This window comes from Artemia sp. Qi Xiang Cuo, chromosome 2 (genome assembly GCF_049724085.1).
Source record: "Artemia sp. Qi Xiang Cuo chromosome 2, ASM4972408v1, whole genome shotgun sequence".
Taxonomy (NCBI): domain Eukaryota; kingdom Metazoa; phylum Arthropoda; class Branchiopoda; order Anostraca; family Artemiidae; genus Artemia; species Artemia sp. Qi Xiang Cuo.
In genome coordinates, this window is record NC_142795.1 from 9,922,517 (window position 1) to 9,938,494 (window position 15,978).

A 15,978-nucleotide genomic window follows, 5' to 3' on the forward strand; every position below is an offset into this window, starting at 1 on the left:
AATTGATGTTGCTCCTTACGTTCAGTTAAAAAAACTTGTTTTGTTTTTCTTCATTTAATTTCTGATCGTTTTTAAATAATGCCAGGAAATCCCACTCACCCTCCTTGGAAAATGTCTTCCCTTTACGGATAATCTCTCTATGGAAATTTCTTCCCCGGTAAAATACCCCCCCCCTACGCCGCAAGGAATGTTTCCCCTAGATAATCCCATTCTAGCTGAATATTCCCCCAGAAAAATTTCTTACAGAAGAATCCGATTGAGAAGTTTTTCTTAGCCCACTTTCATTTGAAAAAAACTTAAATTTCTGTTTGTTTTTGAAATTATGCCAGAAACTCCCTCTTCCGTGGAAAAGATTTCCTGCAAATACCCCCCGCCCGCCCCATAGTAGAAAGTTACTCCCGCAGCAAATTCCCTTTTGAGAACTTATCCCATGAAACATTCCCCCATGGAGAATTTCTCCCGTGAAAAATCTCACTCCCCTACAGAAAGATACTCTAGACAATTCCAACCAGATGAAAATTTTGGTACAGGAATTTTGGCAAATTCCCCCATGTAAAATTTTCCCTGGAAAGCTTAGCCTCTGGAAACTTTCCTCTCCGCCGAAAATTCTCCCCCGAAAAATCCCCCCAGCAGAAAATTCACTCCCCCCCACACCCAGAAAATGTCTATATACTTCCCAGTATCAAATACTATGCGTAAACAATGGGAAAATTTCACGACTTGCAGACCTTTCCCTAGATTTTTTTTGGAGTGGGGGACGTCAGGTTATACCCAAAGACATCGTTACTGGACTTTTCAACTATGCTGAACAAAACAGCTATTTCAAAATTTTGATCAGACGACTTTGAGGAAAAAAGGAATGAGGGTGGGAGGGGGGCTAGTTGCCTTCCAATCTTTTTCATCACTTATAAAAGGCTCTTAAAAATTCAATTTCCGCTCGAATGAGCCCTTTCCCGACATTCTAAGACTTATGCAATCACCCTTCGATGTGATAACCCCTGGAAAAAAAGAAAGAAGAAAGAAAAAAATGAATACGTATTCGTGATCTTTCTTCTGGGAAAAAAATAACAAAATTCTAAATTTTGCAGATGGGAGCTTAAAACCTCTATAATAGAATTTCCTGATACGATGAATCTGACGGTGTGATTTTCTTGTCTTATAGGGGGTGTTTCCTGCGATTTCTGAAATCAGACAAATTTTCTCAGACTCTCAGCTCTTGACAATTAACAGTAAACCTATTGAATCTTATATGCTTGGAATCAGCGTAATAAGTTAATCCTTTTGATATATCTGTTGATATCAAAATTTCGTTTTTTAGAGTTTTGGTTACTATTGAGCCGGATCGCTCCTTACTTATAGTTCGTTACCACAAACTGCTTGATTGTGATAGAGATCAAAATTAGAAAGAAGAGCAACCAAAAGCTATGCAAAAAACTTTATTACAAAAATCTTGTACCCAAGGCAGAAAAACTCGAACCTGAGGCAAAAATCTTCTAATCACACAAGCAAAAATTTCTACCTCTTTGTATCAACCTAAAAAATCAAAGGTTTTAAACATCAAAATATGTTAGACCGGTTAAAAAAGGAGAAAAAACACGTTCTATCCCACTCACAAGAAATTGACCTCTCAAATTTGAACTCAAGGTATATATTCTCGTAGCTTGTGATTAGTAACTCTAAACATGATGAGTTTTATATGTTTGAACTAAACATAGCAAGCTGATTCTTTTGATATATCTATTGATATCAAAAATCTGTTTTTAAAGGTTTGGTTAATATTGAGCTGCGTCCCTCCTTACTTATAGTTCGTTACCACAAAATGTTTGATTATGTCTGAGGTCCAAATTAGAACAAAGAGCAAATCATATATATGAAAAAACTAAATATATGAAACAACTATAGACATGCAGGTTTTCAAAAGGACATATAAGCTATATCATAGGCAGCGCTGCTCTATTTTAGCTAGAAATATCAGTGAAAGTTTTAAAGGAGCTAATTCGATCCAAAATTATAAGATCAAGTGACCCCGTTAAGAGTAAAAAGAGACTGGAAGACAAGCAGCCCTTTTCCAAAGCCCCTTCATTTTGCAAATGCACCCAGTCAAAATTTTGAGACAGCCATTTTGTTCACTGTAGTAGAACGTTCCAGCAACTATGTCCTTAGGGATATTGGGTATCTCAATTCCCCACAATTATGCAATTGACCCATTCTTCTTTTAAACTAAATGTCGCTTGAAACTGAATCAAAAGGTAGTATGTGTATGGCTGCCGATAAGATACTTCAGCACTGTCTCTAGAAAGGCTGGGGATAATAAGTTGAATATTTCGGTGCTACTAATATTGCTACTTCTGCTATAACAATTTAAATTAATCAAAAAGTCTAAGTGTATCCATGTTGTCAAAGAGGCCCTATGCCTTCTCAAGACCAGAATATAATTTGCACTTAATTGAAATCAAAATACGTTTTAAAATTTTTCACTTTTTTTACTTTCATAAAATAATTTATCAAAACTTTAAAGAATAAATATCAGTATATGTGAATTAAACTGACAATCCACGGTCATTTGTTTTTTTTTTTTGTTTGTTTATTGTTTTGTTTTTTCAGTAAAGTGTAAACTATGTTCTGGTCTTGAAAAGGCAAGGGGGTTATTAGCCCTACTCATGTTAATTTTTGCTCGTTTTGAGTTAAGCTCGGCTATTTATTGTAATTTATGTTCGTTAAGTGTTTCCTTTATTTATTGATAGTGATTTGTGCTCATTTTTGGCTTAATGGAGCTCTTTACTTTTCTTCGAAAAACTTGTTTTGTCGAAAAAGTTTTTAAATTAATACCCAAAATAACATCATACGAAGAGGAATTTTTTTTTAATAGAAAAAATAGTCTTTTTTGATATTATGTTTAACTTATGGCAAAATGATTGAAAGATATAGTAATTTCATTTCAAAAGAGCGCCTAAACATCTCTCTATGATGTTCTAGTATAGTGGTAGCAGAGGAGAAAAAAAACAAGGGAAAAAAAGAGACAGACATCAGTGCTACAAATGCAAAAACGTAGTTTTCCATGCTGTTCAAGCCATAGGTCACTAAGTCTACTGAATAGGGTTTTCAACCACAGTAACTCAAGGGTGTACTCCTTGTTTTGATCAAAGCCCTTTCTTATGGGTATAAGGTTAATTTTTAAGATTCCCATGAACTTGTTTTTGAAAAAAACATTTTACAATTAGGACTACCGTAATCGAGGTGATGAAAACTATTACTGAATTACAAACAAATGGTAATTTTTCCTCACCAACCAGTTTCTAATAAAATCCATTTTATGCTTTTTGGTATCTATGGGCCGTGGTTTGTTCTTTACTAGGTAGCAGCTACTGCTGCAAATTAGATAAACATTGTTCTCAGCATGAAAACAAATATGTTCTGTTCCTAACAAAAAAACCCACAAAAACATGCCTCCTATTAGTAGTATGGGTTTATGCAGTAGAAGAGGGCAGTACCCCCCCCCCATAAAAGAGGGCCTATATTCCAGGAGGGTAGAACCAGTTTTTCTTAACAATATAAGGAAGTGAACAGTACCCCTTTTTGTAGTAATAAAAGGAAGTGGACAGTACCCCCTTTTTGTAGTAATATTAGGAAGCGGACAGTACCCCCTTTTTGTAGCAATACGTTCAAGCGGGACCCTATCTTTTTTGCACATAGGTTTCTCAGAATTTTAAAAATTTCATAGGTTTCTCGGAATTTCACGAATTTCAAGAATTACACCTTAACTGATATTGCGTAGTCATTCATGTTGTCGGTGAAACAATGTAATATATAAAAGCGGTGCCCTATCCTTTTTAGTGGGGTGACCAATAGGTGTTGAGGGTGTCACAAAGTACAAACTAGCAATTGTTAGTTTTGTCTATAGTTGGTAGTGGGAGTGTCAAAAACGAAAATGATTTGATTTGAGAAACAGAAAATCTAACGGAACCTTGTAACATTCGAAAAGTGTTTGAATCTAAATATTGAACTTCTGATGCTAACTGTGCGAAAGAAAATATTCTCTGAGGAAAGGCTTGAAATTGTCATGGAAAATGATTCTCCATCTTTGGACTATTGTATGAAGCCTATATGTTGTGGACCAAATGCATTTACTCAATTTTTTGATACATTACTTGAAACAAAACAAATTGACATTGTGATACTGCTTTTAATATCTACCTAGAAATTCATTTAAGACAGTCATTTTGTAAGACAAAATTAAATAAGTTTTTTGACGTTACATGATTAATCTTCCTACTAGAAGACATCCCTTTTATTGATTGTGTGTCAGTTTCTTTTTGGCAGTGAGACGGGCAACATCAGAAAACATTATCTACATATATTCACTATGTTAATTTACATTGGGCAGCTGGTCATCATTTGAGAACTGTACTACAGTTGATGACTATAATGAAAAGTGTAGATTATGCAAGCAGTGTAAATTACATAGAGAATATGCTGCACAAATTATTGATTGTAATTCCTGTCTTGAAGAGACTTGTGACTCTCATCCTAATGGATATCTATGCTCCAATTGTCATTTTGATAAGAGCAATCAATGGGAAAATACTTACCTTGGCATGATTGGAAAAAATTCTAAACGTGATTTCAGTTTATTTCTAAGGGTTTGGTATCGTCGTGGATTTAAATAGATTTGGAAAGAAAATCCTCCTTTATGCTTAAATTGCAGCAATAATAAAAGATTCTGGTTCTTGCGTCATCACTGTGAAGAGTCCAGCTACTTTGTTTATAAACCTACGGATTTTTATTTGGTGACATAAAAAATTACAGAAAGTAATCCTTCATATGAGAATATTGTGAGCGACATTACCTCAAATAGTCAGATAGAGACATGTTAATTTTACAATATGAATAATAATAGTATCTTTGACTTCACAAAGAGATTTAATAAAAATGAAGTTACATTATATTGAGGTAAATGTGACCCTGACTTTGCACGCCAGGATCAATACAAGTTGAATCCCAATGATCTGCCACCACTATTCGTTGTCGACGATGACGACAAAAATGACTATGAAGACGAAGAAGAAATCTAAACAATAAAGACAAAAGACTTTTTACAGTACGTATATGTTTTATTAATAAATAAATTTACATACATTGTTAAAACACTTTATTCGTAGGGCACTGAAATCAATATTTTACAGGTCTGAGAGGATATTTTCTACTAGAAAGTGATTCAAATGGGGATTGCAAACATGAATATTGAGAAATTCACTGTAAGTATAGTCACGACATCGAGAAATAAAATATAGTAATGCATGAAAACTACAGCTTTTGGTTGATAAATCTTGTACTCGCATCCAATTTTGAATAATTGTTTTCCCACTTCTTTCAAGGTAGTTTTTGATGTGAGTTGTGTAGAATGCATATGTTAGACCAAGAGGAACAAAAAATTGTGTATTCTTCACTGTTTGAAATCGTCACAGCCAATGACCCGTCTGCACAGTCAATGGACTACTGTTAACAATGATAATGGTATTGTTAGCAGTATGAATATATTCAAGGAAATCTGAGGGTATTCAATAGCATTTGTATTTTGACATATATTAATCCGTGTTAAATACATCGATTCTTTGATTGGTGCTCATGGTGCCAAGTCTATTAGAACACTGCTGTTGGGGGTAATTTCCCAATAGGTTTCAAATTGATTAAGTGAGATCAATGTTACACTCTCCGTCAATGGTTTGTCAAAGATACACTCTAGACGTACAGTACCCATTTGGACAATACTCATATCTTGAGTACCGGGCAAGTCCAAAACAATGATACTATAACTTTCTGCGAACATTTTATCGGTTATACTATTTTCATATAGTTGAGAATCTCGATCTAGGGATTGCATTGTCAATTCAAATAGGGCTCTATAGGATTTATCAAAGAATAAATTGTAGAGAGGAATTCCATTTACTTTACATACAAGAGAGGAACGTCCAAACAGTTCGAATTCATGTGGAGAACTTGCTTAAGATCCTATGGCACTGGCACTTCTTACAAAACCCAAAGCAAGTTTCAAAGGAATTTTACCATTGATAAATGAAGAATCGGTGTAGGTACTTGAAACAATGGTAATATGACGTTAATTGGTGATTGTTTGAGGAACAAGCAATTTGATATTATTTCCAGAGATTCTTAGTTTTTCCATTGCAAAAGCAACAGAACTATAACCTGTTTTTTTCGTACATGAAGTATTACTGAGGTGAGATTGACACTGGTATCGGGTGATGCATCAAGTGTTTTTCTTAAGATGAAATTGGACGGAGTGAGTTCTAACTTTATATCAATTTTAATATTGGAAGGCATCCATTGAGATATATTATATATTTCATGATTGAGTCAACCAACTAAATGATACTCCTTGCTCACTGCCCAAGTAAGTTCACCATCAGTATCAACATTTGATCTATAGTCATAGCCCATTGGAAGACCTCTCAATTTCTTATAGGGCATTGGAGGGCATCATATAGGGCTTATAGGGCATCATTAACATAAGTTGTATTTAGCTTGTATAGTTTGATATGTTATTGTTAGTACTCACCATTGTTCCATTTATGTAGACACATATTTGTTTAATCAAATTGTGTAGTATACCATTCTCATACGATAATCCATCAACGACGGAGGGAGCTAGGTTGTCAGACTTTTTCCTCACCACACCTTTTAAATCCATAATCGTTGATGATAAATCTATAAAATCTATAAAATCTATAGAATTGTTCATAGTATCCATGTTTTACATTAACATCTACACTTTCGGCATTGAAAAGATTTAGAGATGTGGTGACAGTGGGATGAGATTCCTTGTGGGGTAGATATGACATTTCAGTCTATGAAAAGAAATCTTTTTTCGATATAACAATTTTTCTTCTTGGTTTCTTTTTCTTCTTCTTTGACTAGAGTGATGTCTTTCACTTCTGACCTGAGTAGAGACTGATGAGTGATGATGTGTTACTCATCCTTTTAAAACCTTTTCCACTTTGTTGTTATTTCAATCGCTTGCCAAGGGATCGTGCGCTAGACCTAATATTTTGTGAAACACTTTCTTTAAAATCTTTGCCAGCCCCCCAATCATATGGCGTAGAGGATGCAAAATCTGTTGCAATCGGAGCAATATATTTTTTAGCCAGAGATATTGCAGAGCGAAACAGCTTAGCAAACCAACTGCCAAGACAACAGCCCAACATTGACTGACGACCTTTATAATGGTCTATCTCATACGGGTTCCAAATACGAAGTGTTTACAGGAACATACTGAAGATGCTGTATATTATAGTGATGAACATGTTCATGTGTGTTTTTTCTTTCAAGAACACGTAGGATGGGAACTTTTGAACCCACTCTCAATGTTTCAACAAAGGATGCATAAGGAAATGTACAAGAGCCCGAGGTGAAACCGGGTGAATAATCTGCAAAAAATAATATTATCCATCCCACCGACAGTTCCTACGTTTTTACCACTGATCATATTCTATTTAAAGCCCAGAATATCTCTCAAATTATCATTGAGATGAATTATTGCTTTCTCAATGGGTGAGCTAATGTAAATTTTCCGTATTTCATTGAATAATTAAACTGGAATGTAACTTTCTTATTAACAGAGATTTTTTATTGATTGGACGACACAAATCCGTCATACCACCAAATTTTATGTATTTTAGTGTGACATGGGGATATTTACTAGATTTAAGTGCTTCAGCCCATTCATATTCGACAAAGAGTGACCAATTGACTGGTATAACTTTTATCTTATACGTATGATCTTATCTCAGGATATCATATATATCTTTGAGAATACAATCAACAAGAGCAACTTCATACTTTCCATCCTCTAATTTGATGGGGGGGGGGGGAGAGTTCATTTCAAAAGTCACTTGTCTTATGCAAATTATTGTACAGAGCATCGGAGACGTTGGACATAAACGTTACATAGAAATCGTTGGGCATTGTGTACGTCCTTGGTGGATATCCACGAATCAAAATCAGAGTTGTATCCTAGCCAACAAACAAGCAACTGTCTCTTGCCCCTGCGAGTACTAGTCTTTAATATCTGTCAATCTGATAGATTACAGTGTTTTTAAATTTTTGTAACTTATAATCATAAAAGCCACCAAGAATCTCATCATCTTTCATGTCACGAAGACGATAAGTGTAGGGTGTAGTTTCTAAGAGTTTGGAGACTTTAAAAAGTTTAGTGGACCATAAGAAGTTACCCTTTTCAAAAACATTAGTAGTTTGATTGATTCGAACAGTATCACCGACATTGAACTTCTTCTTTTTCTTCTTACCATTGGAATATTATTTAAGACAAGTGTCAAATATGTTGACGTCTTGATGAACATCCATTGGGGTTTGATTTGGATAAAGGTCAATAAGGACGTTGATTATAAATCAACATGATTTTATCCAAATCATGAACAAAAGCAACAATATTCATTAATATGCGATATCTTGAAATTAAAAGTCGAATAGTTCTTATCAATCTTTCAGCCAATGCTGCCTTTATTGGGCTATGACTATGATTGAGCATTGTATTATATTTCAATACAACCTTTTTACCCGTGATTAACAAATTCACTACGCTGATTCATTGGAAGCTTCTTATAGCAATCCTTTTCAAGGATGATTTCAAGAGCTTTAGAAACTTCATTACCTCTCTTTGACCGCAGTGGAATAGCATATGCATAGTGACTAAAAACACTGATTGCAAGTACATTGTACCTGTATGGCTCATTGTGACACCGTCTCATCTAGAGTCAAAAGATCTACTTGTAATATTTGCAATTGGAAAAAGGCTTTAGTTTTTCGATAGTGACTACCACGAACTCTACGATTACGATGTAGAGTGTAACTTGATTCATTCTGTAGATAATCTGCCGTCAATTTCTTATCATGTACAGTGACTTGAAAAAGTGTAGCGGGTGAACTTAAACTTCACACTTCACCAATATTCTCATAAAGATGTTTCAATACTTCAACAATTTTGAACGTAAACACGTAGCGAAGTGTCCACTGCCGATTTGTATACTAACAGGTGATGGGGAGGGAGATACAGTGATATTAAGACGTCTTTGCTTGAGTCCCCCAATCACTATTATCAAATCATTTCCACTTGGCTTGCTAGTATTTTCCGAAAATGATTCAAAAACATCTTTTGATATTTGACTAAATTCCTTTAATTTTTTTAAAACATGTTCATTGCCAATAAGACTTTTGGGAAAGTTTGATGAGTTTAAAAATTTATGCAAATGACTGTCAAATGATACAAGTCTTTTACGATTTATAACCAAAGCTGATAATAAATTAAGTAGAATGTCGGTTTTGCCATGGATTATAACTTGATTCCCATTAGCATCAGTTTAAACATGTTCACTTTCAGTGAGATAAGTCAAGAGTCTTTTACACTTTTCACGATAGGAATTTGGTATTAGATCTGCAACACTTGTCATAACTTTAGACAAATCTTCTTCATCTTTTGGTGTTGTTGTTAATGTTGGTGTTGATAGTGGTGGAGTCAGTTCCTTATTGGGATCAATGAAATTTACATTGAGTTTTCTCTCACGATAATGTTTATGTTTGTCTACTCTTGCCAATGCATTTTGAAGCAAAATTACATTTTCATCGTCGGGAATTTTCTCATTGTTAATGAATTTGTTCAGATAGTCCTCGAAATGCTCCTTTGGCGAAAGAGCGAATTCAATTGAAGTCAATTTATAGGATTTGGCTATCTAGAGAAAACTGTTTACAAGTGCTGCAATGATTGGCAGTAAAAGTGTAAAGAAGCTACCACCCACTTGAAGAAGTCTTTTTCTTTAAAAATCTTTTCCTTTATTTTTGCTTGCTACTGCTAGGGCACGGACAAGTGAACGATGCTGCTTTGTCCGTTACTTAACACCTTCTGGTAGTTGAAAATTTCCTTCATTTAAATTTAAACAAAGTTCTGATGTGAAATTAATAAATTCTCTGTTGACATCATGTTTGAGTATGGCCTTCCTAATTCTTGGTTTTGAATACGTAGGACAGTGAATAAATGTTGATGCTCATATAGTTTCTTCAGTGTCATTGCAACTAACGACCTTTTTTACTGTTCATCGACATATATACAGTAATTTCATTGTCAAAAATATCGGTGAATACACGTAAATCATCGGTTGTGTTCTTATTCAGGTCCAATAAAATATAACCTTAGGGTTATTTGCTAGCCTGATTGTAGACGAGAGTAGAAATTTCGGTTCATCCGAATTCACTTGTCTGTTTGACGTTATGAAGGAACTGGAATCACAAAAACACTGTAGATTATATAGTATGTGCAATTCAAAGCAAATGTTTTCATACTTTTGCTCTGATGAAAGAGATTGTATAGAACTAGGGTTACAGAAATCCATTGATGATGAGATCGTACAGTGAACATTTATATCATCTCCTGAGCCCATTGTTCAATGGATTCAGTTAAATCATCAATAATCAACCAAGAATTTGGTTCAATACTATTGAAAATATCAAGTCCCTGTAAGAACTTCGTGTCCGGTCCAATAGTTTTATTTTATTGTAGGATTCTTGCCAAACACTGTAGCAATAGTAATTTTTGGAGGATTTTCTAAAAAAAATTTATCACGATTTTTAATTATTTTTGTTAAAAGTTTCGTATTACCAGATATTGATGGTCCGCAAAGAAACGACCTAAATGGACTTTTAAATTGATACATAGTCCCTTCCAACGTCAAAATACAACTGACGGTATATTACATTAGTGCCTTGAATAAATAATAGTAATTTCCCTAATAAGATTTGCGAACAATACATTTAAAAAATAATACATGTTTTTTATTTACAAATAAATGACACTATAAACAATACTACATGTTTATTTACATATGAAAAAAGACACTATCAAAAAATAAATTCAATACAATAATACATTTTTATGCAATAAAAAGACACTATAAAAACACTTATTACAATTAGAAAGAGATCCTCCCCCATCCCCCCTAGAAGGACGCGACGGCTCCTGGCAGTGGCTGGCCAAAGGCTGGATCCCTCCCTGGGCCGGTCATGGGGGCAACAAAAAATCTAAACAATATTTATTTACATAAAACACTAACATATGACTCTACCTTGTTGAAAAAAAAACACTGCTGAGTTGGGAAAAAGCATGTATAAAAAAGGATCCCACCATTCACCCTTCAACCATTTACTATTAAATTTTTTCCTGACCGAGGTGATGTCTGTAGTCTTGACATACACCTCTGTCAGAAGTTAGATAATTTCCGTCGGGTAGCATCGTCAAACCATCCGCACACACATAGGCTTTATCTGATACGGAGGACATGGCTATTTTATCCACTAAAACTGTTTAGTTTTTAAATTTCAAAGAACAAATTGCCATGACTTTTGCTCTTGGAACTAAACTACTTTCCACACAGTTCGTATAAACACTCATGTCGAAATTCTGATTCACATAGTGTCTAGGCACCCCCTTGCAGACGATTTTTATTACCTCATTGTGTGTTTGCACACAGTACACCTTTGAACCTGCAAGCACACTATTGGAAATCAAGTGGCTCCCTGTCTCGGATTTTAATATTAATAATTGATTTGGGACCTGGTACTTCACTAAATCCGGGTAAATGGACTCGTCCAAATTGGTAAAGTCCATTCTAAAGCTAATGTGCGCACCTTTTTCCAAATCTTTTAATAAAATTGCAGTTTTAATTTTTAGCAAAAGGGAATCGGTATCCTCATAATATACTTCAACTTCTCCCTCTCCTGGTCTTTGGAGCCTACACACATCGAAAAGAATGACAACATGAGTTTTTTAATTTTTGTTATTGCACTGCCACTTGCAATATTTTTATTTAAAATAATTTTTCTTTTTTTTTATGCAAGAAGACCATATCGGAGTCTATGATGGTGAATGATGTGAAGTTTAGTTTCGCAACGATTCGAGCACATTCTTTTGGGTCGGTCACTACGTCACAACGACTTCGATTGCGTAAACTCCCGCACATTTTACCAAAGACTGAGTTGAAAATGAGTTTCAAGATTTCCTTTTCAACCTTCTTTTTCGCTTTGGAACGTTTACTGACAAAAGTGTCAATAAACATTTTCAAATTGGGTTTTTGGTCGAATTGGAGGGTTCTATGTATCTTTGTGACCTTGAAACCATTTACTAAAATCCACCGCAAAAGAACGTGATGTATAACGATATTCTCTTTAGGATGAAGGTCAGCGATAAGTTTTTGTTTTGAAGGTGTTCAGTGCACATCCCCATCCTCTACCAAAGAAATATTGAATGGACTCAAAGAGTCCCTATTCATCGGTCTGTTTATGGACGGGAAAACAAAATCTTTCACCCAGTCATGATATTCTACCGGTTTTCCCCATGAATTTCAAAAAACCATCTTTGCGGTCTATTTTCCTCAACATTGGGAATATCCAAGAAATTTGAAGCACGAGGATTGTTAAACCATTTGTAATTACCACACGGAAAAGATTAGTGAGACATTGCCGACGGATAAAGGGAGTTCATATCCAGAAAAACTGCATCTGACTTTACACCGGTGTCTTGTACAGTCGGGTTAGTTTTAAAGATACGATCTCCATGAAAAAACTACCTTCCCCTCATTGATCTATCTACAAATAGATGCTCATCCACGTCGGTGATCAAGCCTATTTCCTCTTTACTGATTTTAAGAATTAAATCCACCACCAGATGAGGAGTGGAAAAATAATAACCCAAATCCAACCCAAAATCCCCATAGATTTATCCGTGTTCTTTCACAAAATATCCAGCAACGTCAATAAATCACTTGCCAGATGCAATCTACAATAATCCCATACATTTTTACACTCTCCCTCAGCCCAAACTCTTTTGGAAAATTCAAAGTCGGCTTCGGTGCATTGAAGATCGTAAAGTGAACCGTAGATCAAAGTGATCGACGGCAATTATTCCTCACAAACCCCCATGATGGAGTTGTAGTACTCATAACTATTAAAATCGCAGCTTTTTTGTACTTAAAAGAGTTGTCTTAGGGATTTGGGGAAGAAGCTAAAGCAGTCTAAAAAAAGGATCTTATTCAAGCACATTTTATCATTATCTATTGTTTGCCATTTTATTCTAAGAGCAGCAGCTTATCAGACGATTTGGGTCTGATACTATATGAAAAAGAAACATCTAACCATGCGCCATCAACAAATACATCTCATTGCAATCGTAACAATGCCGGTAATATGAATTTCAAATCATATCTAGAATTGTGCGCATAAACAGGTAGAAAATACTGTTGACTAACGTCTAAATTACATGATTAATGGACCACTCCTCAAAAATTACTCAATCCCGATACAAAATTACTCAATCCCGGTTACACAAATCATCTTGGTCGGGGATCATCCCTTTATCTCTTTTCTCCTTACCCCCTTTCTGATTACCCCCTTTCCGCTTACCCCCTTTCTCCCTTTCCCTTTACGCTAAATAAATTCCCCTTTACAAACCTGGCACACCTATATCTGAATGTGTCCACCTATATCTGAACGAAAATATTCAAATGCAGGTGTTATTAAGTTTTGGGTAATACAGGTATTAATGAGGTTTGGTTTCTATTAGCCTCAGCCGTCATGATTCTAAGCTATCCTTATTTTCTTTTACGGTGTCTTTGACTTTGTTTTTCTTACATTTATGTTTGCTCTTAGCATTGACAGTGTTAACTTCATTTTCCTCAGTTTTCGATGGAATATTTTCTGGGTATCTACTCGAAAAAGTCACAAGCTGAATTTTGCTTGCCTTTTAAATATTCAAATTCGTAATCTAGGTCTTGGATTTTCCTAATTCATCTAGCTAGAATTCCCGTGGGGTTTTTAAATGTGCGCAGGTACTGCGAGCTTTTATGGTCTGATCGTAGTATAAATTTTCTACCGATTAAATAGTGTCTAAATTTGTCCAAGTTCTGGATTATAGATAATAATTCTAAGTTTGCGGCGAAATAACCACTTTCGCCTTTTGATAAGGTTCTACTCGAATAGCATAAATTTTTTTTTATTTTTTTTGTTTAGGTGTTCCCTCTAGAGGATTAGGGTTTTGTACTGGAATTATTTGCGAAAGAATAGTATCAATGCCCTTTGAACTAGCATCGGTTGTGACCACAAATTGTCTGTTTTCGAAATCAGGCAGCGATAATATTGGTTCAGAAGTGAATGCCTTTTTGAGACGGTCTAGGGAAATTTGAGCTTCCTGGGACCAGGTAACATTTTGGGGGTTCTCTTTAGTTAATTCCGTGATGAGTTTCGCAATTTGGGCGTAATTTCGCACGAATTTTCTAAAGTAGCCTGTAAGACCTAAAATTCCTCTTAATTCTTTCATAGTTCTGGTGGGTTTGAGGTTTTCAATATATTTTATTTTGTCAGGGTCTGGAGATATCTCTCCTTGCGTCACCACTACTCCTAAAAATTTAAATTTAGGTTGAAATAAATTTACTTTTTCAGGCCGGCATTTTAAATTGCCCTGTCTGAATTTCTCGAACACATTAGCTAATGTTGCTAAGTGCTGTTCAGCGTTTTCTCCCACGCATATGACATCATCAAAAAAATGAATGATATTTTTTAATCCTCTTAACAGGTGTAATAAGGGTCTACATAGCGTGCTTGAACTTGTCTTAAGTCCAAAGGTACTCTTAAGTATTAATTAAAACCACATTCAGCCGTAGAAAACGCAGTTTTATAGACGTCTTTCTCGACTATTTTCACTGGGTGGTAGCCTTGGGTAAGATCTAAAGAAGTAAAAATTTTGTTTTTGCTTGAAATAGAGTTAAGAATTTCATCTATTCTTGGTAAAGGAAATTTATCACTAACTACTTGTTTGCTAAGGGCTCTATAATCTACAACAAGTCTAAGGTCACCATTATTTTTTGGTACCAAGACCACTGGTGCAGAATACGGACTTATACTGGGGCGTATAATTTCCTTTTTGTCTACTTCCTGGATTTTATTTTTTTAACCATTCTTTGTGCTTATACGGCACACGATATGGTTGTTTCGCGACAGGACCACCAGTCGTTAAAATTAAATGTTCATAAAATGGTATCAGTCCGATGTCATCTTCAGATGCGGAAAATACATCTTTGAAATTTCATAATAATTTGCATAATTTTTTCTTAAGCTCTAAGTCCGTAATATGATCCATATTAAATTTGTTTAAGTATTGCGATTTAGTTAAAGGGTATTTGTTAGTTGAGGTTTTAATGCCATTTACTAGGTTTCTTTTGAAATTTTCCCATCTATTTAAATCATTTTCCGAGATAACTTGGATTTGCACTAAACACGTTCCTTTTTTATTGTAATTGTATCATTTTTGTGGTTATTAGTTACCCAAATAAAACTTTCTCCTTTGTCGTAAGACATAATCTGTTCCTCGCATAATATATTTTCAGGAGTTTCATTTGACGGGATCGCAAACCATATTTCAGGTTTGCTATCTACTGATTCCATCGTCTGTGATATTTGAATTCTTTGCATTGTTTTGGGAGGGCTCTTTGCTTTCCGTATCGCGAATCCGAACAATTTCTCTTCACTATTATTGTATATTAGATTCATACTGGCGCTTTGCAGCGTCATTGCGGCATCTTGCGGCGTCACATTGGGTTTTACTATGTTTTTCCATAATTCCGCTATTTTCTTGATTTCGTTTGACCTATACTGTCGCATATCTCCTATTTTTATTTTTGCAGATTCAATGCACTTATTGTTTAAATTTACTTAATTTTTGCAATGTATCTCAGAATAATTGAACAAATTTCTGATTATGCCATGTCCTCCTTGCGAGACATGAGGTTCAAAAGATTGTGACATTTTACCGCCAGAAATTTTATTTACTGTTACGTTCTCTTCGTAACCTCTGTTACAGTTTCTTAAGGTAAAAAATCCTTCCTCTACCTTAGCCGGGTAGACAAG

At 35.0% G+C, this 15,978-nt stretch overlaps 1 protein-coding gene and 1 pseudogene across 2 annotated transcripts in view; both read right to left on the reverse strand.

The window, feature by feature from the left end:
• The window catches only part of LOC148954892 (uncharacterized), a 415,568-nt gene that overhangs the window by 53,375 nt on the left and 346,215 nt on the right, over window positions 1-15,978 (reverse strand). The window lies entirely within an intron of this gene.
• The window catches only part of LOC148954893 (threonine--tRNA ligase 1, cytoplasmic pseudogene), a 23,382-nt pseudogene continuing 16,796 nt past the window's right edge, over window positions 9,393-15,978 (reverse strand).